The 25000-nt window shown below is 41.5% G+C and overlaps 1 long non-coding RNA gene across 1 annotated transcript in view; it reads left to right on the forward strand.

The window, feature by feature from the left end:
- Positions 1-25000, forward strand: part of LOC135090786 (uncharacterized) — a 103471-nt gene that overhangs the window by 68512 nt on the left and 9959 nt on the right. The window contains exon 2 of the long non-coding RNA XR_010262116.1: positions 18988-19033. This is a non-coding gene — a long non-coding RNA (uncharacterized LOC135090786). The remainder of the gene's footprint in view (positions 1-18987; positions 19034-25000) is intronic.

Consider the following 25000-nt stretch of genomic DNA (forward strand, 5'->3'; position numbering starts at 1 on the left):
CCTGACTTGCATGACGCTCCCCCTCTCTGTCCCCTCTCGCCTCTCCCTTTTCCCTCTTCCCCTCTCCCGTTTCTTCTCCGCTCATCCATCTCTTTGCTTTCACCTCTCTTTCCTCCTTCTCCCTTTCACCCGTTTTATCTCCCTCACCTCTCTCTCTCTCTCTCTCTCTCTCTCTCTCTCTCTCTCTCTCTCTCTCTCTCTCTCTCTCTCTCTCTCTCTCTCTCTCTCTCTCTCTCTCTCATCCTTTTATCTACCCCTTGCCTTTCTCTCCTTCGCTCATTATCTCTCCTTCATCTTTACATTTATCACCTTTTCTCTCTTTCCCTCTGTGCGTATGGAATGGACACTTGGAAAAACGTACATGAGTGTGTGTGTGTGTGTGTGTGTGTGTGTGTGTGTGTACATGTGGAGTGACTTTTTTATTCTCTCTCTGTCTTTTCTCTCACAATTTTACTCTCCCTCACTGTCCGCGTGTATCTGCGAGTATTTAAAACACCGCCACTTGAATCTGTCCATTTGCACATAACAGCTCATCATGATTTTTAAAGCTATCTCTACCTCTCCCTCTCTCCCACCATCACCACCACAAAAAAAAAAAAAAAAAGCGAGCGATACATTTTGCAATTGAACGTTATTTAGTGTGCTTTTGTGCTTTACCTATGCGTGAATTCATGTTATCTTTTTGCTCCATCCTCTTCCCAGTGCAGCGTGGCGGCACCTGGCTGGCAATCGTTAAAATGTACGGTGTTTGTGAATCATTTGGGGAATTACCTGGTGAGGGGGGACAGGAAGGGTTTAGCGTAGTGTTCCCCTCATTATTTTCTTTAATGGTATCACCCCAATGTAAACACAACCATCACTGCCTTCTGTCCACACTGTTTTTCCTTCTGTCTCTCTCTCTCTATTGGGTGACAGCCTTATTCCTTGTTACAGCTCCCGTGTCTGTATCTCTGTCCGTCTGTTTGTCCACGGGTGTTGTGTTGTCGTTCCATCACCTGTCTATTGAACCATCCGTCTTTCCGTCTGTCACACTGCCTGCCTGTCTGCCTGTCTGTCTGTCCTGCTGCCTGACTCCGTGTCCTTCTGTTTGCCTGTTAGTATGATATATTGGGTTCCCCTGTGAGGTGTGTGTGTGTGTGTGTGTGTGTGCCCGCGTATGTTTGTGTATGTGTGTGACCGTGTAATACTTAAATACAAGTGGAAGATTGAAACTTATGCGATTTGCTGAGAGAGAAACTTAGCAAATAAACTAATTCACAGACAGAAAACCAGGAAAGAAGATGCACAGAGAGAGAGAGAGAGAGAGAGAGAGAGAGAGAGAGAGAGAGAGAGAGAGAGAGAGAGAGAGAGAGAGAGAGAGAGAGAGAGAGAGAGAGATACACGAAGATACACGAACGAAGAAGTAGATACTTAGATAGACAGACCCTGGAGGGAGGTGGATAGGCGGCAGGTAGGCGAACAATAGCGACATGTCTGGGGCGTAGTTAGGCCGAGCTACGACAAACACTGTTCTGAGGCAGCGAGAGGGAAGAAAAGACTAAAAAAGCATTTACCCTTGACTGGGCCGCCCAAACCTCGTCTCTCTCCCTCTCTCTCCTCGCGTTAAGCACTGCGATGACTAATGATAAACAAACTTACCCATTGTCTTCACCGAATCCTCTGAGAAGCCAGCAGAAGGTAGAGAAAGTGCAAGAAGTAGTAGTAGAAGTAGTAGTAGTAGGTGCAGGAGAGAGAGAGAGGGAGGGAGATGGAGAAAAAAGAGAGGGAAATGAAGAGTCGGAAATGTGTAAAAAGAAAAGGAAAAACGTGCAGTGAGAGATGAAAAGAAATTAGAAAGTTAAATTTTGGTGTAAAGTATGAAAGTCGCGTTCGAATTTGGCCTGTTTTTTTGAAGTGGAAAAGAGGTCTTGAGAGAGAGAGAGAGAGAGAGAGAGAGAGAGAGAGAGAGAGAGAGAGAGAGAGAGAGAGAGAGAGAGAGAGAGAGAGAGAGAGAGAGAGAGAGACGTAATGAAATGCTAAGAAGATGAAAAAAAGACAAAGGCAGAAAGAAAGTAAGAATTACAACAAGAACCAGAACACTACGTAGAAATAAGAACCCAGAAAAAAAAGAAAAAGGAAAGAAGAAAGAAAGGAATAAATAAAACAAGAGCAAAAAAAAAAAAAAACTGGAAAAATAGCACGAAGGTGAAGAAAGGAGAGAAAAATACAGTAACAATCAAGAGAAAGAGAGGGCAGCTTACAAATATTTCACTTCCGACCCCAAAATATAGCCGGGAACACTTCTTACCTGCACACGATACTCACCTCTGCGCACCTGTGTCCCAGTGACCCGGCACACACCTGTCCCACCTGCATTACATGGGTAGGCGTCAGCTTCATAAGCTATTTAAATTCAATATCCACCTGCTGAAGTAAATATCTGAGTGGTGAATTTACTGTTGATATTCTGTGTACTCATTGATTTCATTGATGAGCTGCCGGGGGGGGGTGGGAAGGGGGAGGTGAAGGAAGGCAGCAAGAACACTCCCTGCTACACTGACGCAGGTGGATGTGTTTGCAGTCGTTTGGTTCTCTCATTTGGAGTGTTTTTAAATGCCTCACAATATTAATTAAGTTGCCATGGGTATTTTTTTTTTTAATACTGAAAGATACTTGTAAATAAAGGCAACAGTTATACTGATGCAAGTGGATGTATTTTCAATATTTTTTTCTTTTGTGCTCTCATAAGCACTGTTTTCAAAGGCCACATAGCATTAGTCAGTATTAGTCATAGTATTTTTTTCCTCTTAATGGTGAAAAATACTTGTGAAGGAAGGCACCAGCAATACTCCATGCTATACTGACGCAACTGCTTGTATTTTCAATCGTTTGATTCTCTCATAAGGACTGTCTTTAAAGGCCATGCGATACTAGTCAGGTTTCCATGGATATTTTCTTCTCTTTATAGTGAGAAATACTTGTGAAGGAAGGAAGGCAACAGCAACAGTTTCTGCTGTACTGACACAAATACCTGTGGTTTCAAACGTTTGGATTGTTTTCATCGGCCACAAAGATGATTAGCCATGCTCTTATGAGTATTTCTTCCTGTTAATGGTGAGAAACACTTGTGGAAGAAGGCATTATTAACTCTTCCTACGACGCTGACACAAGTGGCTGTATTCTGAAACGCCATGTTCTTTCTTAGTGACTGTTTTCAGAGGTCACAGAGATGGTTAGTCAGGTTCTTAAGGGTCTTTTCTGCTGATGGTGAGGAATCCTTGTTAAACTCTCACGAATCACGAAATCATCCTTTGAAATTATGGTAACATCCACTGGAGACTATTCAGAGCGCAACTGATGTAAGGAAATGAAACGTTTAGGAATAAGTTAAGGAAAGGCTATAGTGTCACTTTAGTCAAGCACAGAAACACCATTACCACTGCAGCAGACAACCTCCCTCTCATCCTGTGCGTAGAGCGAGACACACCCACAGGAAAGAAACTGATAACAAAGATGTAAGGTGAGAGAAAGGTAGGAAGAGTGATGGAATAGAAGTGCGTATAGTGAAAGAGTGAATAACACCAAAGAAAAGAGAGCTGTTCTTTTTTTCACGTCAGTCGGGCTTTGGCGCAGAGCAAGAAAAGGATAGAAAAAGGTCCATTGAAGGTGTTAGTCCCAAAAGAGTTAGGTCAGAAAAGATTAATAGCACCAAAGGAAAGGGAGCATTTTTAAGTAATACGGGCTTTGGCCTAGGGCAACAAAAAAACACACACACAAAAAAGCCCTCTGAAGGTGCCAGTCCCAAAAGAGTATTGTCAGAAAAGATTATCCAGAATTTGAGAAGTGTCTTGAAACCTTCCTCTTGAAACCGTTCCAGTCAGAAGTAGGAGGAAATACAGCAGCAGGCAGGGAGTTCCAGAGCTTACTAGTGCTGTAATGTATATACCACTTTACCTGAGTTTAACTGATTCGTCTCACCTGTCTTGTGGTAAAGTTTCAGCTCAACTTTACCTTCCTATCTTACCTTACCTTACAGGGGGAGTTTCAGAGTTTACCAGTAGTGTAATGTATATACCACCATACCTGAGTTTACCTGGTTACTCTCATGTGGTAAAATTTCAAATCACCTTTTACCTTCCTACCTTACCTTAGCCCGACCACCGCCGCCACAAAGACACATTATACCAGCAACAACAAATGGCAGCAACAGTAACAACAAATGGCAGGGGCGCACAAAGAACACACACTTCCCCCGTCCCTGTAGGAAAGCACTCGAGGACCAGCGGCATTCACATTTCATCACAATATTGCCTGGCTTGAAATCTAAGAGCGTCAGGGTTATATAGGAAATCGATGCTCCCGAGGCTCCACGTGTCCTGTGCTTCGTAAGTCGCTGCCGTGAGAGTTGCAGAATGTAATGGTGTGTTGCGTACCTTGTGTTGTGTTACCTTGTGTTGTCTTGTGTTCTAGGGTGTCTTGGGGTCCCTTCTTTTTGTGACACGAGAGCGAAGGATGGTAGGAAAGTAGGATGGGTGAACAGATGGATGGAAGGGTAATGGAAGGTTAGCGATAGGATTGATGGAGAGAAAGAGAGAGGAGAGAGGGAAGGTGCAGAGGAGCTAAGGAGAAAGTACTGATGGGGTGAAAGAAGGAAGGGAAGGGAGAGAAGGAGGGATGTGTAAGGCAAAAAGAAGGTAATGGAAGGAGGGATTGAAGGCAAAATGAAGAATGGGTAAGGAGGAAGGAAGGATGGAGGAGGAGGGAGGGATGGGAGGACGTGATGGAATTCTGAACGAGAAGAATTGCAAGAAAGGAGAACGTGTATTGAAATTACAAAAAATGCTGCAAGGTGGAGGAGAATGTGATAAACGGAAATATATCGGAAAATGTGACGAAGTGGAGAAAGGAAGAAACGAACGAAGGAAGGAAGGAAGGAAGGAAGGAAGGAAGGAAGAAAGGAAAAGAGGAGACGATGATAAAAGTAAATAACACAGCTGGGAGGAAAGATAAATGGGGCATAACAAATGGGGGGAATTAAATTAAATCTCAGGAAGCAGCTCGTAAATAGACACGGAAGAAAACACACACACACACACACACACACACACACACACACACACACACACACACACACACACACACACACACACACACACACACACACACACACACACACACACACGCCCCTTTCTCCTCTCCTCCTCCTCCTCCTCCTCCTCCTCCTCCTCCTCCTCCTCCTCCTCCTCGTGTCTCACGTGTACCTTCCCTTCTTCGCTATTTACCTGAGGCTAAAGCTACGAGAGACTCCAACATTCGTCAAGTAAATTAAACAACACACGAGCCAGCCTTGCCCCGTCCATTACGTGAAGGGCGAGACTCAAGCTACACGAGTTTTGCCACCAGGGTGCTGCTAAACGGCGCCCCGGCACGACACCTGTACACCTTTTACCCTCGCCTCGCTTCGCACACCTTGCCTTCATCACACCTTCACCTGGGAATTTTACATTTAGACTCATAGTATATAGTCCAGTACATTTTTACCGGTGGATTTTACTTTTAGAATCATAACCTTGCCTTTAGTACACTTTTAGATACGAGTTTTAGCATTCACACAGCACATATGTAGCACACGTTTACCTGGCTGAGATTTCCCTCTAGATTCATAGTACACTTTTACCTATCTGGATATTAGCTATAGAATCTTCGAAGGGCTTATTTTTTAGCACACCTTTACCTGTCTGAAATTTACGTTTAGACTCAGTACACCTCACGTTCAGTATAGCTTCACCTGTCTGGATATCACCTATAGCACTTACATAACACCTATTCAGCACACCTTTACCTGTCCGAAATTCACGTCAGGCACTCACCTGGAACACCTTCCCTAACATACCTTTACCTGCACTTACCAGGACACTTCACTTACTACACCGTCTATCTCGGAAAACGCAGCATTATCACACCTGTCACCTATATCACACAGTACACCTTTCCTAATACACCTTTACCTGTACTCTCCCCTCACACGTGATACTCACCTTCCCTGCAACACACACACAAACACCTGTCTGTCTTTAACCATTAACACGTACACTTCACACCTCCCTACAGCACACCTTTACCTGTTTGGCCTTACCTTTACCCTCAATGCATGTTTCAATACCTCCTCTAACTGGCCAGGTAAGATAGTACGAGTATACAGGGAAGTGAATATATTTTTACCTGTATAACATCACCACTTGCTGTAATTTTACCTGTACCAGAGAGAGAGAGAGAGAGGAAGAGGGAGAGACTAGGATACCTCACCTTTTGTAAATATCACACACCCGGTAGCTAAAGTTGCTTCTAGCGTGATGGGCGACCTGCGGAAAGGTGATTTTTTATATGGCTACGTGTCAGGTGCTCCTTCCTTGACAGCATTTGCCTTATAGGTGGATAAAACACAGGGGCACGCCATTCCTCACACACACACACACACACACACACACACACACACACACACACACACACACACACACACACACACACACACACACACACACACACACACACACACACACACAGGATCGAAGGTTATTGTGTTTTTTTCTCCCTTTAAAGTGAATAGTTTTGTTTCTGTTGAATATTTTAGTCTTTATTGATTCTTTTTTTATGCATTTACGTATATACCTCGAGAAAATCGTTTAGGTAAAGTAAATGTTAGTATATGAAAATTAAATAAAAATATACCTTGGAAGGTGGGGAGGGAGGAGCAGAGAGCGAGAGAGAGAGAGAGAGAGAGAGAGTAGAAAGAGAGAAAAAAAGGGCGGGGGGAGGGTTACGATGAATAAGTCACAGAATAAACGCCCGTCAGGCCCCCATTGTCATGTCCCAAAGTCGAAAATATTTGTGAGGAGGAAAATTAACGCTGGGCTCAGGTAAGACGTGACACCTGTACGAATAAACCATTAGCGTTGTGTCGATCCTAAAGTGTGTTAAGTGTAGTGGACGTCACGCTTGGCCTTTCTCTCTCTCTCTCTCTCTCTCTCTCTCTCTCTCTCTCTCTCTCTCTCTCTCTCTCTCTCTCTCTCTCTCTCTGTCTCTCTCTCTCTCTAGGGTCTTTAGTCTGACCTTTACATACTGAGAAAGACTTTGCTATGTTTTTAAACCTCATGCTTTATTTTGTATGTCTGATTTTTTTCTGTACGTTTTTTTTTTTTTTTTTTTCAATGCTTTTACGTCTTTTGTTGTTGTTGTTGTTGTTGTTGCTGTTGGTGGTGGTGGTAGTGATGTTTTCTTTTTGTGATTCTTCCTCTTTTTCTCCATTTCCTCCTCCTCCTCCTCCTCCTCCTCCCTCCAAATTTGCATTCCCTTAATATTTATCTTTTACCTTCCTTGGTATTCATTTCCTTCTCTCTCTCTCTCTCTCTCTCTCTCTCTCTCTCTCTCTCTCTCTCTCTCTCTCTCTCTCTCTCTCTCTCTCTCTCTCTCTCTCTCTCTCTCTCTCTCACCTCATGGGTTAAAGTGGCTACAATTTTGTTCAATTACAAACTTGGAAATTAATAATGGCGTGCAGAATTAGAAGTTTGTCCCTCTTTACGTGTACGTGAGAGAGAGAGAGAGAGAGAGAGAGAGAGAGAGAGAGAGAGAGAGAGAGAGAGAGAGAGAGAGAGAGAGAGAGAGAGAGTGGAGTTAAGTAGTCGTGTATATGATAAAATCTTGCTTCTTTTCAAACAATTAGTGACGTGCTAACAATCATACTCAATCACCAGTGCAAATAGCGAGGATTAACGAGATGCTCCCTCGCTGCGATAATGAACACCTACCTACCTACTTACTTGCTCCTACTTATTTGCTTCTTCTTCTTCTTCTTCTTCCTCTTCTTCTTCTTCTTCTTCTTCTTGAGTCTCTCTGTTGGCAATGGTTTTAACGAGGAGGAAAATTCACTCTTGCTACACACTTGATTGCTTCCCTCACGCTATCGACCCCTGCACAAACACACACACACACACACACACACACACACACACACACACAGGAAGGACAAGGGAGGGTTTGCGTATGGAGGAAAATAAGTACTTTGGAGGAAAATGGACGAAAGAGAAATGACTTTGAGGGAAGGAAGGTGGCAGAGAGAGAGAGAGAGAGAGAGAGAGAGAGAGAGAGAGAGAGAGAGAGAGAGAGAGAGAGAGAGAGAGAGAGAGAGAGAGTAATGGCATGATGGTCATAACTGAAGCTCACAAGGTATGATTTAGGTTCATTAATTTCCTTTTTGCCCTCAGTTCTTTTTTCCCTTTTCCTCTATCATCTTATTTTCCTTTTCGGTTTTCCTGAGTTAACCTTGGATCCTCTGGTATCATTTTCCCATTATGTTTTTCCCTTTATCTTTGTTACGTTTTCTTTTTTCTCTTTTTTCTTTTTTCTATATTTTTTTTTTTTTTTGCTTATTTCCATCTTTTGTTTTCCGGAGTTAACCTTGACATTTTTCGATTATGTTTTATGCTTTATTTTTTTTCATTTTTTTTTTTTTTTAGCTTTGTTTTCATTTTCTGCCTGTTCTATTTGTGTCCCCATAATTTTCCTTGACATGTAACGGTTATTCTTTCTGATTCTTTTTTGCTTTATGTATTTAATATTCGTTATTTTTACTTGTGTTTGCTAGTTGTAATTTATATAATACATTTTTTTTCCTTTCCTTTACTTCCATCGTTTTTATTTTTTTTCATATATTTCGTTATATGATCCTGTCCTCCTTTTTATTACGTGTATCGTTGCTTTTTTCATATTTTTACTGTTTTTCCTCTACTCCTCTTTTTTTCATTATTTTTCCTTACATCCTTTCTGGCTTCTTGATGCGTTCCTATCTTCTCCCTAAGGACACTGAACACAGCAACTACTACTACTACTACTACTACTACTACTACTACTACTACTACTACTACTACTACTACTACTACTACTACATACACACACACAGACACAGTGGAAAGGATTACCCGGCCATCCTGTGATTACGATTGTGGTGACCCGAAGTAGGGAGGAGGAGGAAGAGGAGAAGGAGGAGGAGGAGGAGGAGGAGGAGGAGGAGGAGGAGGAGGAAGAGGAGGAGGAAGGGCAACGAGTAACAAGAAGGCTTAGAATGAGAGAAGGAAGGATGTCAGAGTACGAAAAGAGGGCAGGAGGAGGAGGAAGAGGAAGAGGAGGAGGAGGAGGAGGAGGAAGAGGGAAACAAGTAACAAGGTGTCTTAAAAGGAGGGGAGAATAGAGGATATCTTAGGAGGAGATAAGGAGGGGTGGAGGAGGAAGAGGAGGAGGAGGAAGAGGAGGAGGAGGAGGAGGAGAGAAGAGGTAGGAGAGAACAATTACATAACAGCGGAAGAAAGAAAAAGAGAGAAACTATGTAAAAACGATGCAAAGGAGACACTGAAGAGAAGGAAGAAGAGAAGCAGAAATAACGAGAGGAGGAGGAGAGAAAACTAAGACGAAAACAGACGGAACGAAGAAGCGAAGGGGACTGGAAACTAAAGAGGTGAAATGGGACAGAAGTAAGGAGAGAGGGAAGGAGAGGGCAGGAGAATGGGGGAGATGGAGGTGTGCGTAACGGTGTAAAGAAAAATAGGAAGAACAGGAGAGAGAGAGAGAGAAAGAGGAAGAGAGAAAGTGAGAGAGAAGAAATTACCGGAAAACAGTTAGGAATGTGCGATGAGAACACAGAATAAGGAGAGAATGAGAGAAGGAAGGACAAAGGAATAAAGAATTCAATGAGAAGGAAGAAGAGGCGGAGGAGGAGGACGAGAAGGAAGGGAAAGAGAATGAGGAGGATAAGGAAACCAGTAGAGAAAGTTTGGTTAGTTTGAAACGTGAGAAGGGAGAGAAGAGAATCTGGGGACACGGAAAAAGGAAAAAAAGAGAAAGAAAGGAAGAATTTGAAGGTTTTACGAGGGAAATGATGGACTGCATCACTCGGAAGAAAAGGAGGAGAAGGCATGAACGAATAAAGAGGAGGAAGGAGAGGAAAAAGGAAAAAAAAAACTGTCAGAAGAGGAAAGAGGAAAAGAAGTAAAACGTAATGACGCGGAGAGAGAGAGAGAGAGAGAGAGAGAGAGAGAGAGAGAGAGAGAGAGAGAGAGAGAGAGAGAGAGAGAGAGAGAGAGAGAGAGAGTATAAAATCAAAGAAATTCAAAGGAAAACAGTCTCTCTCAATTCACATCCCCCTAAAACACCGGTCTTTCTCCCCCCCACTTTTCTTCTCTCCTACGTCTCCTCCTCCTGCCGGATTCTCACCCCGGCGCCCCTGCATTAGTGGGAGATCCTGCGAGGGCGCCCTTTTCAATAGCAAGGGGCGGCGGGCAGCATGAGTGATGACCCACGAGAGAAATGGAAAAGGAACATTCACCATCACCGTTATTGGGCTGGGTATTATGCTCTCTCTCTCTCTCTCTCTCTCTCTCTCTCTCTCTCTCTCTCTCTCTCTCTCTCTCTCTCTCTCTCTCTCTTTATTCTTGACTCTAGTGTTCCTTTCCTTTTTATCTGCATTTTCATTTCATTCCCTCGTCTGCTCTTTCTCTAGTTTTGCTACATGTGTTTCTCTCTCTCTCTCTCTCTCTCTCTCTCTCTCTCTCTCTCTCTCTCTCTCTCTCTCTCTCTCTCTCTCTCTCTCTCTCTCGTAATTTAAGCTGCTCTTGCTGTCTTCCTTTTTTCTCAGTGTATCTTTTCCTCCTCCTCCTCCTCCTCCTCCTCCTCTGACAGGTGTGGTATTACAAGGACACCTGAGCTTCATTACCTGTGTTCTTCCTATTACTTAAGTCTGTTCCTTATACCTGATCTAACCCTCCCCTCTCTCTCCCTCTCTCTCTCTCTCTCTCTCTCTCTCTCTCTCTCTCTCTCTCTCTCTCTCTCTCTCTCTCTCCAAGGCGTGATTTTCGGCAAACGATTCGAATTATTGCTCTATTTTTTTTTTAATGGCGAGGAATTAAATAACAAGAATAAGAATAAAAAATTGAAGTCAGTGTTAAAAGAAGGAAGAAAGAAATTGTCCTCGTTTGTAATTAATTTTCGTCCTGAGAAGACGAGAGATGCTGTAAATCTGTAGCGCTTGCAATTAAAGTCAGAGAGAGAGAGAGAGAGAGAGAGAGAGAGAGAGAGAGAGAGAGAGAGAGAGAGAGATGTAATTGTTTTTCTGTGATTGCGTTGTTTGTATATTATGACTACATTAATGGGAGGGGAAGAAGGGAGAGAGAGAGAGAGAGAGAGAGAGAGAGAGAGAGAGAGAGAGAGAGAGAGAGAGAGAGAGAGAGAGAGAATGTAGAACAGAAGAGACAACCTGAAACAGAGAGAACTTCATGTATAAAAGAGGGGGAGGAAAAAAAAGGAGAGGAGGGAGTGGAGGAAAAAAAAGTGAGACAAGAGGAGGGAAAAGAGGAGGAAAGAGGAAATGAAGAATAGAAGAACTGGAGAAAAGTGGGACTGGAAATGAAAGTGAAGAGAAAGATTAGGGAAAGATTAAATGGAGAAAGAGGAACTGGTAGAAGGGGAAAAAAATGTATGGAAAGAGACGAGTAAAGGAAGGAAATAGGAAAAGAAAATTGAGGAGGAATTGATTAAAAGGTCGGGGAACGAGAGAAAGATTAGGAAAGAAGAAATAGAGGAAAGAGGAACTAGAAGAAAAACAGTGGATGAGAAAGACGAGTAAACAGAGGAAACAGAGAACGAAAATTAAAGAACAGTTGATAAAAATTATGGAAGAACGATAAAGTGGCGATAAAAAAAAGAAAGAAAAAACGATGATAAAAGAAAAAATGGAAAGAAAGTGAAGCAAATCAGGAAATGAAAATGAGTAAGGGGGAAACAAACACCAACAAAACTATTTTCCCCTCATAGTCTAGGCGATCAGGGAAAATGGAAATATACTCACCTTAATTACGTATGTTGTTTATTTCCTCCAGGTAAAGGTAAATATCTTCTCTGGCTTTTATTAAAGGGAAAATATGATGGCCTGTTAGTGGGGCAGAATCTCCCGCTCCTCCTTTTATGCTGGGGGAAAAAAAGTTGACAGGGAAAAAAGAGAGAAAAAAAAATCCAGCTGGAAAATGTTGTCTTTGTGTGAATGTATTTTTTCGAGGTGGAAAGGTGAGGGGAGAGGAGTGAGGGGAGTGGTGTTAAGAGTTAGAGGGGTCATGTGGATAGGTAGGGGAAGCAAGAGGAATGGGATGGAAGGGGAGAGAGAGAGAGAGAAGGGGAGAGGTGGAGAAATGAGGTTAGGATGGTTAGGAAGGGGAAGAGAGGGAGAATAGGATGGAAAAAAATGTCAAGGAAGGTGGGGAAGGAACGGGAAGTGACGGTGGGAGGGAAGAGATTGACACGGAATGAAAGGGAAAGCAGTAATGGTATAGATAGCTAATGGAAGGGGGAGATAAATGTTGCGGAAGGAAGGGGAAGGGAAGGAAGAAGGGGAAGAGATGAAGGGAGGGGATGTGAAGGGGATGGAGAAATAGGAGGGGAAGGGAATATGAGGGAGGAGTACCTGGGAAAGGAGAGGAGGGGACAAGGGAAGGGAGGGAAGAGTATAGGGAAAGGGAGGGAAGAGAGGGCAGGCGAGAGGGTAGGAAGGCAAGGGAGAGGGTAGGGAGGAGAGGGGAGGAAGGAAAAGGAAGGAGAGAGGGCGAGGTAGAAGGGAGGCAGGGGAGAGGAAAGGGAGGGGAAGAGAAGGGGGAAGGGAGAGGGGAGGAAGGGGAAGGGAGCAGTGTGGGAGGGCAAAGGAGAGGACAGGGAGAGGTCGGGAAGGAGGGAAGGGAGAGGGAGAGAGAGGGTAGGGAGGGGAGAGAGAGGGAGGGGAGGGGGGCTCAGGTGAATCCGCCAGGTAGGTCAACCGGAAAGTTACCTATGGCTGGATTTTTTATTCCGACAATATCTTTTGTGTGTGTGTGTGTGTGTGTGTGTGTGTGTGTGTGTGTGTGTGTGTGTGTGTGTGTGTGTGTGTGTCTGTTTTTGTGTGTGTTTGGGTGAACAAAGCTTCCAATTAACTCACACTACGAGCTAAATTTCTCTCTCTCTCTCTCTCTCTCTCTCTCTCTCTCTCTCTCTCTCTCTCTCTCTCTCTCTCTCTCTCTCTCTCTCTCTAACCCACATTTTTAAAGTTGCCATGAAAGTCATCGAAGTGAAAAATCCATAAAAAAAAATTGTGGTCGTTGCAAGAAAAAAAATATTGCATGGAATTTTGGATCGTGAAATTAATAATGAATCCAACATGGCGGCGGAAGGGGGAAGAGAGAGGAGGGGGAGAGAGAGGGAGAGAGAGGGAAGGAAGGAAGGAGGGAAGAGGAAGGAAGGAAGGGAGGGAGGCAGGGAGGGAGAGAAGGGTCAAGACAAATTCGAAAGGATAGAATTGTGTTTCCTTAAGTGTTTCTATGTTTTATTGTGTTACTTTTTCATATCATTTTGTTTTATTATTCTGTTATCTTGTTATTTTCATTTATATATATTTTTTTTTACTTTGAAACAAGAGGGAATATTCTTTTTTTTTACTTGGAATCCTCTTTTCCTTTTTTTTTGTTTATTTGTTTATTTATTTATTTTATTTATTTATTTATTTTTTTTTACTTTTCGCTGTTTTTAGTCCACGTGGAGTCTTTTTTTCTTACTTGGAAACATGACGGTATTTATTTTTGTAGTATTTGGTATAATAACAATCATTATACGCGGTGGTAATAATGATGACAGTAATTTGTTGATAGTAATAACGAGGTGAAGAACAAGCACATGAAGAACAATAATGACAAAAACAACAAAAACAACAAACACAAAACAACAACAACAACAAAAACAACAACAACAACAACAACAACAACAAAATAACTTTTACCACCACCACCACCACCACCACAACAACAAAAACAACAACAACAACAACAACAACAACAATAATTTACCACAGTTTGCCTGACCCGAATATGCAGAGAGAGAGAGAGAGAGAGAGAGAGAGAGAGAGAGAGAGAGAGAGAGAGAGAGAGAGAGAGAGAGAGAGATGGTGCCAAGAATGAAAAGGAATAAGAGCACACTTGTCTCCCACCTGTTCTCTGTTGTCTTTCTTCTTTACGAGTCGCAGGGAAGGTGAAGACTCGCCCTAGATCCCTCACTCCCATAATAATAATAATAATAATAATAATAATGATATGTTCGTTGCCCTGCACTGGTTCATGTTCTCTGTGTAAACCTGCCTTTCTACCTCGTGTTGTCAGTCTTCTTGGTCACTTTAAGCTCCTTTCTTCCTATAACTTCAGATCTAACTTCTTTCCTTCCTCCTCCTATATCCTCCTGCTTCTCTCCTCCGAGCCTCCTCCTTTTATTAATTCTTTTCTTCCTCCTCCTTATATAACTTCCTCTTAACTTCCTTCTTTCTTTATCTTTTCTTCTTTCTTATTCTACCTATAATTTTCTCCCTTATTCCCATTTTCCTCCTATAACTTCTTTTCTTCTTCCTCCTTCCACCATAACTTCTTATTTCTTCCTTCCTATAGCTTTGCCTCTTTTTTTCCTTCTTCCTAACTTACTTCTTCGTGCTTCCTTCCTTCTATAACTTTCTCTCTTTCCTCTATAACTTCTTTCTTCCTGCTTCTTCCTTTTTATAACTTCTTTCCTCTTTCTTTCTTCTTCCTAACTTCCTTCTTCGTTCTTCCTCCCTCCTATCTTACTTCCTCCTTCCCTCCTTCTATAACTTCCTTCTTTTTTCCTTTCTCCCTTCTATACCTTCTTTCCTCCTTTCTCCTTCCTGTTTCCTTCTATAACTTCATTTACCCTTCCTCCCTCCTAACTTCTTCCTCCTCCTCCATCCTATTACTTCATTCCTCCTCTTTCCTCCCTCCTAACTTCCTTCCTTTACCCTTCCTTACTCCTATCTTACTTATTCCTTCTTCCTCCCTCCTTTCTCCCTCCTTCTCTCTTCCCTCCTTCTTCCTCCTTCCTCCGTTCATTCTAACTTGTTCATTATTAAAAGTCTAATATTTTCTTCACCATTAAAACGCATATTATTTTTCATCATTTAACAGCCAAGACTTGTATATTCTTCATTATTCAAAGGCCTAATATTTTCGTTATTATTAAACTACCTTGACTAACATTTCCCTCGTTATCAAACAGTCTAGACTAACATTTTCTCCTCTTAACACTCTAGCTGGTGTTCCAAGTGGCTGCTGTGTGTGTTTCCCTATGTATTTCTTTATATAATTCCAACTTTCTCTTATTATCATTCCCTTATCCTTATCTCTTATTGCAACGCTTCTTTACTCTAACTCCAAACTCCCTCCGCATAATTCCTGCCTCCAACTTCTTCTTAAGTCTTTCCTGCAGAGCCTAGGATGAGAATGGAATTATTATTGTTATTATTATTATTATTATTATTATTATTATTATTATTATTATTATTATCATTACTATAGTGCTGCTGCTTTTACTACTACTATTGGTGCTACTGCTGCTGCTGCTGCTACTACTACTACTACTACTACTACTACTACTACTACTACTACTACTACTACTACTACTACTACTACTACTAGTACTACTACTACTACTACTACTACTACTACCACTAATGACAGAAATATTCACAATCTTACACACTTTTTTTTGCCTCATTTCTAAACCAAACACGTATAGAGTAAGAGAGAGAGAGAGAGAGAGAGAGAGAGAGAGAGAGAGAGAGAGAGAGAGAGAGAGAGAGAGAGAGAGAGAGAGAGAGAGAGAGAGAGAGAGAGAAAAGACAAGAGAAGAGAGACAGAAAAAAAAAGTGTGCGTGTATTTTTCCCCCTCCGTTGTATGCATTTCTTTCAATTACGTACACTCGCTTGTTTTTCTCATGTACGTGTGTATGTGTACGTGTGTGTGTGTGTGTGTGTGTGTGTGTGTGTGTGTGTGTGTGTGTAGGTGAGTGCGTGTTGTAAATGCCGCTGTTACCAAGAATACGTGTAAAGCGGGCATACAATTTTTGGTGATGTATATATACGCCATGTATCTGACAGACTGACAAACTGCCTTCCGTGTGTTGCGAGTCTGGTATAGTGTGAGGAGGTCCTGTTATTCTTTTCATTTTCCTTCTTTACTTTGTGTTGCGAGGGCTGCGTTGCTTTAATAGTCATGATGTGGAGTGTTAGCGCTTTGTGTTCGGTGTGTTATGTAGATTACGTGTTTTCTGAGGTGTTTCGTGTGTTGTGTATCTTCTAGTTGTGTCGCTTTAGTGCGTGTTGCAATGCTTGTCCGGTTGGGGGTTTTTACTTGATATTTTGTGTTGCAACTTGTGTGTTTGAAGGTTTGTGTGTTTTGGTGATTCTGCTTTTTTGTTTTGCATCGCGGCTTTGTGGGTGTGTTGGGTGGGTGTTGGAAAGGTTATGTGGGGCCACTGTTTTCATTTTTTGTTTTGTGTTGCAAGGGTTGAGCTGGTCGTTCCTTTTTTGTTTCCTTTTCTTTCCGTGTGTGTTGCAAGGAGTGTTTGTTTGCCTCTTTTCTTGCACTAAATGATTTGAATTGTCGGGGCTGTATTGTTGAATTGATGTTGTTTTTGTTGTGAGCATTGTATTGCACGGATTATGATTAAATCTTATTCATGTGTTGCGAGGCCTCATTTGGCTTGTGAGTTTTGAGTTGCAATTATTCTGTTGTTACTTATTTTTCATAGTTTGGAGAATTAATGTTGCGTTTCTTTCTTGTGTGTTGCAAGGACTATGATTAACAGTTGTCTTGTGTTGCAAAGATTAACGTGGTTTGTCATTCTTCACGTGTGTTACAAGGACTATAATAATAAATCTTTCATGTGTTGCTAAACTAATTTCTGTCTTCGTGTGTGTTGCAAGACCATACCTATCATTTTTTTTTCATGTTTTTCAAAGCTTATTTCTCTGTTCGTGTGTGTTGTAAGGGCATAGTTATCAATTTTTCTTGTGTTGCGAAGCTTACGTGACATTTCTCCTCGTGTGTAATGCAAGAACCATAGCAATCAATTTTTCATCTTTCAAATACCCTTTTTATCCAATTTTTCTATGTTGCAAGACTCACAAGCTTATCTGGGCCCTACAATACACCAAGAGGACCTCCCCTTTGTGTTCTACCCCCCGCCAAGTGTTCTCAGGGGACTGGGCGGCTCCCTAAAGGCCAAACTAAATAAATATATAAAGATGGAGGGAAAAATGAAAGGTCCGCCAGCTTCCCCGCGAGGTTGCTGGGCCGAACTTCCCTCGGGTGGGTAAATGTTTTTCAATCTCTCGTAAAGGGAAGTTGACGGTGGAAGTTGTGTGTGTTAGTGACGAGGAGGGTTACGGCTCCTTCTATGTTCTCTCCTCCTCCTCCTCCACGAAGCACAGTCCTCTTCCTCCTCTTCCTCCTCTTTTTCCTTCTTCTTTGCTAACAAACTTTACCTCTCATTAAGTCTTTCTTCTATTTTTCTTTCCTTGTTATTAATCTTATTCTCTGTTTTTTGTTATCCTCCTCCTCCTCCTCCTCCTCCTCCTCCTCCTCCTCCTCCTCCTCCTCCTCCTCCTCCTCCTCCTCCCCCTCCTCCAGGACGCACAATCATCCTCACCATCACTCACACCTCAGCGCCACGCCATCCATCAACACCTACTAACCACCTCTCCCTCTTCCCCTCCCCCTCTCTCCCTCTCCCTCTCCCTCTCTCGCATCACTCACCGCCTTCCCATAACTCCCCGTCACGTGTGTTTACTTGGGGCTAAAAAACAAAAGCATAACGATGAAGACAGACGTGTCCAGGTGTTTCACGCGGGACAAGAGAGCTCATTAGTACCTCCCATCACCTGTGCGTGACTCGGCCAGGTAATCAGGTGTTCCCGCGTCTTCTGGCACGCTGAAATGTACGTACGTAAAACTGCCGCTCATTAAAGGAGGAGGAAAGGTGCGCGTACAGGTATACACACTCACGCATGCACGTAAACGCATACACGCACGCACACGCCTTCGTAAAAACCCACACGAAACAATATGAAGGGCGAGGTGGTGCGGGTCGTGTCCAGTTAATAAGAAGTAATTTGTTTTCTTTTTTCTGTTTTTTTTTTTTTTCCGTTGCGAGGCTCACGTTGATTATGTGCTTATTTTGAGGCGAGGAGGCAGGGCACGGGAGGAGGAGGAGAAGGAGGAGGAGGAGGAGCAGGAGGAGGAGGAGAAAGAGGATAACAAACGAAAAAAGATTAATTAGATTGATAGCAAGGGAAAAAGAAGAGAAGAAAGACTTGATGACAGGTAAAGACAGAGAAAAAAAGAAGGAAGAGAAGGAGAAGGAGAAACAAGATAACAAAAAAGACTGAAAAGAATGAGACTAATAGGAAAAGAAGAACAGAAGAATTACTTAATGCGAAAACTAAAGTTAGAAGAAAAAGAGGAGGAGGAAGATGATAACATAGAGATAAATAAGAATGTGAATGCTAACAACGAAAATTAAAATAGAAGGTAGATTAAAAAAAGGGACAAAAACAATTAGAAAAGAAGAAAAAGAAGGAGAAGGAAAGAAGAAATAGAAAGAAGAAATAGAAGTCGGAAAGGGAATGAAGACAAAGGAGGATACGGTTAACAAAAAAGAGGAATAAGAACAAAAATAATAAAAAAGGGAAAAACAGTAAATGAAAAGTGGACGTGATGACAGAAGTGAGGTTCGAAAGAGAAAAAAAAGAGAATAACAAAAGAGGAATGATAATGAAAATAATAATAATGAGGAGAAAGAAATAGAAGGTAGACGTGATGATGGCGGTGAGATTAACTGGAAAAGGAGGAGGAGGAGGAGGAGGAGGAGGGAACCGCACCAAGATTAGAGGAAAAAAAAGGCCGTCTGAATATAACATGATTAATAAAGAAGTTGTATTTTCAGCATCACCCGGTTAGGTTAGGTAGTCAGCGTATTGTATGTATGTATGTATGTATGTATGTATGTATGTCCTGAATATGCCAGTTTTGCAAGGTAATTTTCAGGGTATTGTATGTATGTATGTATGTTTTTTACCCTTTTCCTAAACCCTTATTCTCTTCTCTCAGGGTTACGAGTCACGCCGCACACCTGTAATACATGGCGGGGAGGCAGGTAAGCAGATCAATTAGCACAGGGACTGGTGCAGGTAGAGGGGGTCTGATTACCTCGTCCAGATAACCTTACAATTACATGTTGCCCTAATGAAGAAAGTTGACGAGGGGCCGTATCTCTCTCTCTCTCTCTCTCTCTCTCTCTCTCTCTCTCTCTCTCTCTCTCTCTGTAAATTCGATCCTATTTTTTTTTATTGTTACCTAATTGTGTGTGAATGCGTATCACACACACACACACACACACACACACACACACACACACACACACACACACACACACACACACACACACGAACAGACAGAACAAAAAGTAGGAACAAACTTAAGGAATAAAGAAAATAAAAAAGAAAGAGAAAAACGAAAGAACAAAGAAAGAAAAACAAACAAGCGAGTGGCAATACGAGAGAGAGAGAGAGAGAGAGAGAGAGAGAGAGAGAGAGAGAGAGAGAGAGAGAGAGAGAGAGAGAGAGAGAGAGAAAATTCAACAGCCCGGGTTTCACCATTTGAATGTTTTATGTATGGGCGAAATAACAGATGGTTCGCGTAAACATAACCGTGTGTTGACAGTGTGGACCGGCGCAGCTGTGCAGGGGGCGCTTGCAACGGCAGGGTGGTGACGGGCGCGATGCAGGAAGGAAAGGGGGCAAAGGGATGGGTGGGGGGAAGGAAAAGTGTGTGTGCTGGGAGTGACGGGAGGTGAGGAACAGGGTGGTGGAATAAAGGGAAGAGAAGGAATAGGAGACAGAGAGATGGGTGAAATGGGAAGGAATAGGAGACAGAGATGGGATATAGAGAGGGTGTACCTAGGGGAAAGGAAGGGAAGGGTACAAAGGGTGCAGGTCAAAGGGGTAATGAAAATAGGGAGGGAGAATTCATGAGGTCAGGAGATCAAAGACAAGAGGAAGTGTATAAAAAAAGGGGATAAAAAAGGAAAAAAAGGAAAGAAGGAAGTACGTTAGGATAATAGAGGTGAAAGAGGAAGGGGAGGAAGAGGAGGAGGAGAAAGAGGAGGAGGAAGAGGAGAAGGAAGAGATGGAGGAGGAGAAGGAGGAGAAGGAGGTGAAAGAGGAAGAGGAGGAGGAGGAGGAGGAGGAGGAGGAGGAGGAGGAGGAGGAGAAGGAGGAGCAGGAGGAGGAGGAGGAGGAGGAGAACCCAAGAAATGTAGAAGGTAATGAGATTAGTAATGTAGGACGAGAAGAAGAGAGAGAGAGAGAGAGAGAGAGAGAGAGAGAGAGAGAGAGAGAGAGAGAGAGAGAGAGAGAGAGAGAGAGAGAGAGAGAGAGAGAGAATAAAGGTAAGGGGGAGCGAGAGGCAAAATTGGTTGGGGGGTGAAATTGTGGTTCTGTAAGAGAGAAATTCATGTTAGGAGCTGAAAGAGTAGGTATTAGAGAGAGAGAGAGAGAGAGAGAGAGAGAGAGAGAGAGAGAGAGAGAGAGAGAGAGAGAGAGAGAGAGAGAGAGAGAGAGAATCAGACTCACAAAGAAGGATAATAGAGCAAACTCGATTAATTAAAAGCAAGAAAGCAAATGTAAGCACAATGGGAAGGAAGGAATGGAGAGAAAGACAAGAGAAAAAGAAGAGAAAATAAAAGCAATCACCCTCTCTGATTACCAGCTTCTTTCCTTAGGGACCGAGGGTAGAGAGAGAGAGAGAGAGAGAGAGAGAGAGAGAGAGAGAGAGAGAGAGAGAGAGAGAGAGAGAGAGAGAGAGAGAGAGAGAGAGAGAGAGAGAGAGAATTGCAGTACTAAAAAAAAAAAAAGACACACACACACACACACACACACACACACACACACACACACACACACACACACACACACACACACACAGAAAGAAGCACTCAGCAAACACCCATAGACATATACAGATTATCACACACACACACACACACACACACACACACACACACACACGTCGCTCTGTCACACGGCTGGAGTAATGACTACCTGTACTTAGAATTATTTATCAGGTCGCCTTTCCGTGTATATTTTTTCTTCTTCTTTTTTCTTTTTTTACTTTTGGGTCAATATCGCCATGGTGACCGTAGCACTGCCGCGATCCCTATAGCCTGAAAATAGACTGATAGAAGGCAAGAAAGCAATGACAGAAAGGTGAAGATTGCATACCGTAGAACTGCCTCAACTTGTGGTGATGTAAGGAAGGAAGAGATGAAATAGAAAAGATAAGATAATAAGATACTTAGCTCGATTCCTGTACTATGATAAGAGAGTGGTAGGAAGTGAGAAAGTAATGGATTGTAGAATGGTTAAGGTAATACATATAGGGGTGGAAATAAGTAGAAAAAATTATGTAGTAGCTGTTTTTATGTGTTAGACTTAAAGAGTTCGAAAGAAATACAATAAATAAACGAAATAAATAAATAAGATAAATGAAGATAAAAAAGTAATACGTAGAGATAGAAGTAGAGAAGTAGATGAAATAAAAGACTGTGTTTACTATTACATATGATCGATTGAGAGAGAAAAAAACAAATAAATAACAATGAAATAAAGAAAGGCTCAAGTTAAAGAGGTAAAAGTATATATAAAAAAGTTTTCTGACTGATGTATAAGTTAATTGAGACAAAGTGAAGAGGGGAAAAGAAAGTACAGAAAGTCAAAAGACAAATGGTACGTCTTGGGAGAATGAGAAAATTTAATGCCTGACTTTTTCATACTGAATGGAAAAGAAGTGAGAAAGGAAGGAAATAAAGAAAGGAATAGATAAAAGGAAGTACACGTAAGGGAATAGCACATTGGAGATTGAGAAAATTAAATGTGTGACTTATTTGGTAGAAAGAAATTGAGAAAAGAGGGAAATAAAGAAAAAAATATAAAAAAAAACATTCAGAAATAAATGACTAAATTTCTTTACTTATATTTACAATCTATTGAAGGAAAAGAGGAAAGAAGGAAATAGAGAAAGAGATAATAAGAATAAGAGAGAAAGGATTACTTGTACCCCTGACTTTCTTGATGGACTGAGAGAGAGAGAGAGAGAGAGAGAGAGAGAGAGAGAGAGAGAGAGAGAGAGAGAGAGAGAGAGAGAGAGAGAGAGAGAGAGAGAGAGAGAGAGGTAAAAAAGTCAGACAGGAAATGAAAACTGTTCGGGAGAGAAAGTGAGACAGGAAGAAACTGTGAAGAATTAAGTGTAGCAATTTTTATATAAATAACTGAAGGAAAGCGAGAAAAGAAGAATATAGAAAACAAAACTAAAAGATATTAGAGGATGTGTTATATTTTGTATTAGTCTTCTATAATCCTTGGAAGCTTATTTATTTTTTTTATTTTATTTTGTCTTTTTTTTTGTGTAGATAACGCAAAGCAAGAAATGAAGGAAAATACAGAAAATATTAAACGCATGTATTATATTATATGATCGGATGTATTATATTTTGTATTTGTCTTCTATAATCCATTCAAGCTTCTTTTCTTTCAATTTTGCTTTAATTTTTATGCAGATGACAATTAAGGAAAATATAGAAAAGATAAAAAAAAAAAGTACGAGAGAGGATGGGTGATATTTCTTATTTGTCTTATATAATCCGTGCAATCTTCCTCATTTCTTGTTTTCACTTTGCCTTAATTTTACGTAGATAACAATTAAAGGAAACACGGAAAAGAAAAAGAAAAAGTTCGAGAGAGGATGTGCGATATTTCTTATTTGTCCTTTATAATCGATGCACTCTTCAATTCTTCCTTTCCAATTTGTCTCTCAACTTTCACTGTCACGTTTCGATCACCGGCAGTGTAAAGACAAGACGTGTGTTTCTGTATCTGTGGAGTGTTCCATTTTATCTCTAACCTTTTCTCAGTTGATGTGGGGAGACAAACTTTTCTTTCTTTCTCTTTCTTTCATATTTAATTCTAAACTCTATATTTGGCTGTATGTCTGTTTATTTGCCTGTCTGTCTATCTCCCTGTCTGTCTGTCGGTCGGTCGGTCTGCTTGTTTGTTTGTTTATTTGTCTGTTTGTTTGCATGTATGTGTGTGCGTATGTACTATATATGTATGTGTGTGTCTCTCTGGCTCGTTCTCTCTCTCTCTCTCTCTCTCTCTCTCTCTCTCTCTCTCTCTCTCTCTCTCTCTCTCTCTCTCTCTCTCTCTCTCTCTCTCTCTCTCTCTCTCTCTCTCTCTCTCTCTCTCGTACCCTGGTAATCTGGAGGAGTAGGACACACACACACAAACACACACACACACACACACACACACACACACACACACACACACACACACACACACACACACACACACACACACACACACACACACAGACAAACGGTAATATTTTCTCAGCTTAGCAGCTAAATCCTTTTATGTTAATTAGGTTTAAAAGAAGAAAAATCCCCCTCAGGCATATTTTTATTCAACTTAAGGAGGAAAAAAGTTTGGGTGGAAACGCTTTGATTTTTGCTTGATTTGGGCGCCTTTTTTTCCAATTACACTAATGCATCTCCTCTTCCTCCCTCCTTGTTTTGTTTACCTTGTATTTTCTCTCCCTCCTTCATTTCATTCTCCATGTTCTAATTCCAACCTGACTTTCATCCCAGTAATTTTTGTCTTCCCTCCTTCTCTTCCTCCTTTCTTCTCTCCTCTTATGTTCAATGTTCCTCCCCTTTATCTCCGTCCTTCCTTTCATTCATTCTTTTAGTCTTTCAGCGATTCTCCTGCGTATCGTCTCTTTCTTTCTCTCTCTCTCTCTCTCTCTCTCTCTCTCTCTCTCTCTCTCTCTCTCTCTCTCTCTCTCTCTCTCTCTCTCTGTCTTTTCCTCTCTATCTTTTTCTTCTTTTTCTTCTTCTTGCTCTTCTTGTTCTTGTTCTTGTTCTTAACCTTCCTCCTCCTCCTCCTCCTCCTCCTCCTCCTCCTCCTCCTCCTCCTCCTCCTCCTCCTCCTCCTCCTCCTTCTCCTCCTTCTCCTCCTCCTCCTCCTCCTCCTCCTCCTCCTCCTCCTCCTCCTCCTCCTGTCCTCGTAGCCCCTAAGGTCGCTATGCTAGGTAGGAATCATAATGGCATTCCCAAGGCGTCCCCGGGAATGGGAATGACCGAGGGACACAGAGAAGGGGGCAGGAATGGGTAGGAATGGGAATGAGGAACGGACGGAGACTTGGTGATAAAATGGATAAATTGGTGAAATGGGAGAAATGAAGGAGAAAGTTATATGATATGATAGAAGAGGAGGAGGAGGAGGAGGATGAAAGTATGAATAGTAATGTAAATGATAAATGAATGGAGAGGAAATGTTAGGAAGGCAAAAGGAAAAATGGAGTTAGTAGGAATGTAAAAAATAAATAAATAAATAAATAAATAATAATAATAATAATGATAATAATAATAATAATAATAATAATAATAATAATAATAATAATAATAATAATAATAATAATAATAATTAAGTACATTTAAAAAAGGCGAAATAAGGAAAAGTACAGAAAATAATGATAAGAGGAATAGGGATAGATGGATGATGTTTGTGTAGAATAAATGAAAATAAATGTGAGGGAATGAAAGAAAACTACAAGGAAAAAAAGGAAATAGACAGTTGTGAAGGGGAAAGACAGAATAAATGTAAAGAAATGGAAGATAACTGGAAGAAAAATATTAAATAGTTGATAAAGAAGAATAAAGACAGAATACTGTAACAAATGGGGAAAGAAGAATGAAACAGAAAAGTGAAGTAATTCAAGAAAGATACAGCAATCCAGTAAAGAATAAACACAAGGAAATGGAAGAGAACTATAAGGAAAAAGAGTAAATAGGTAATAGGGAAGGATAAATAGGAAAAACCGCAATAATTGTAGAAAGAAGAATGAGACAGGAAAGTGAAGTAAGACAGTAATGCGAGGGAAGGACAGGAGACGGTAATAGAAACGCATAAATGGAAGAATGTGGAGATTAAACGAGGGGAGAATGAACAGTAACGAGCGGAATAAGGGGAAAGGTTAAAAGGAATGTGATACGAGAGAAAATATT

The sequence above is a fragment of the Scylla paramamosain genome, chromosome 36, assembly GCF_035594125.1.
Source record: "Scylla paramamosain isolate STU-SP2022 chromosome 36, ASM3559412v1, whole genome shotgun sequence".
Lineage (NCBI taxonomy): Eukaryota > Metazoa > Arthropoda > Malacostraca > Decapoda > Portunidae > Scylla > Scylla paramamosain.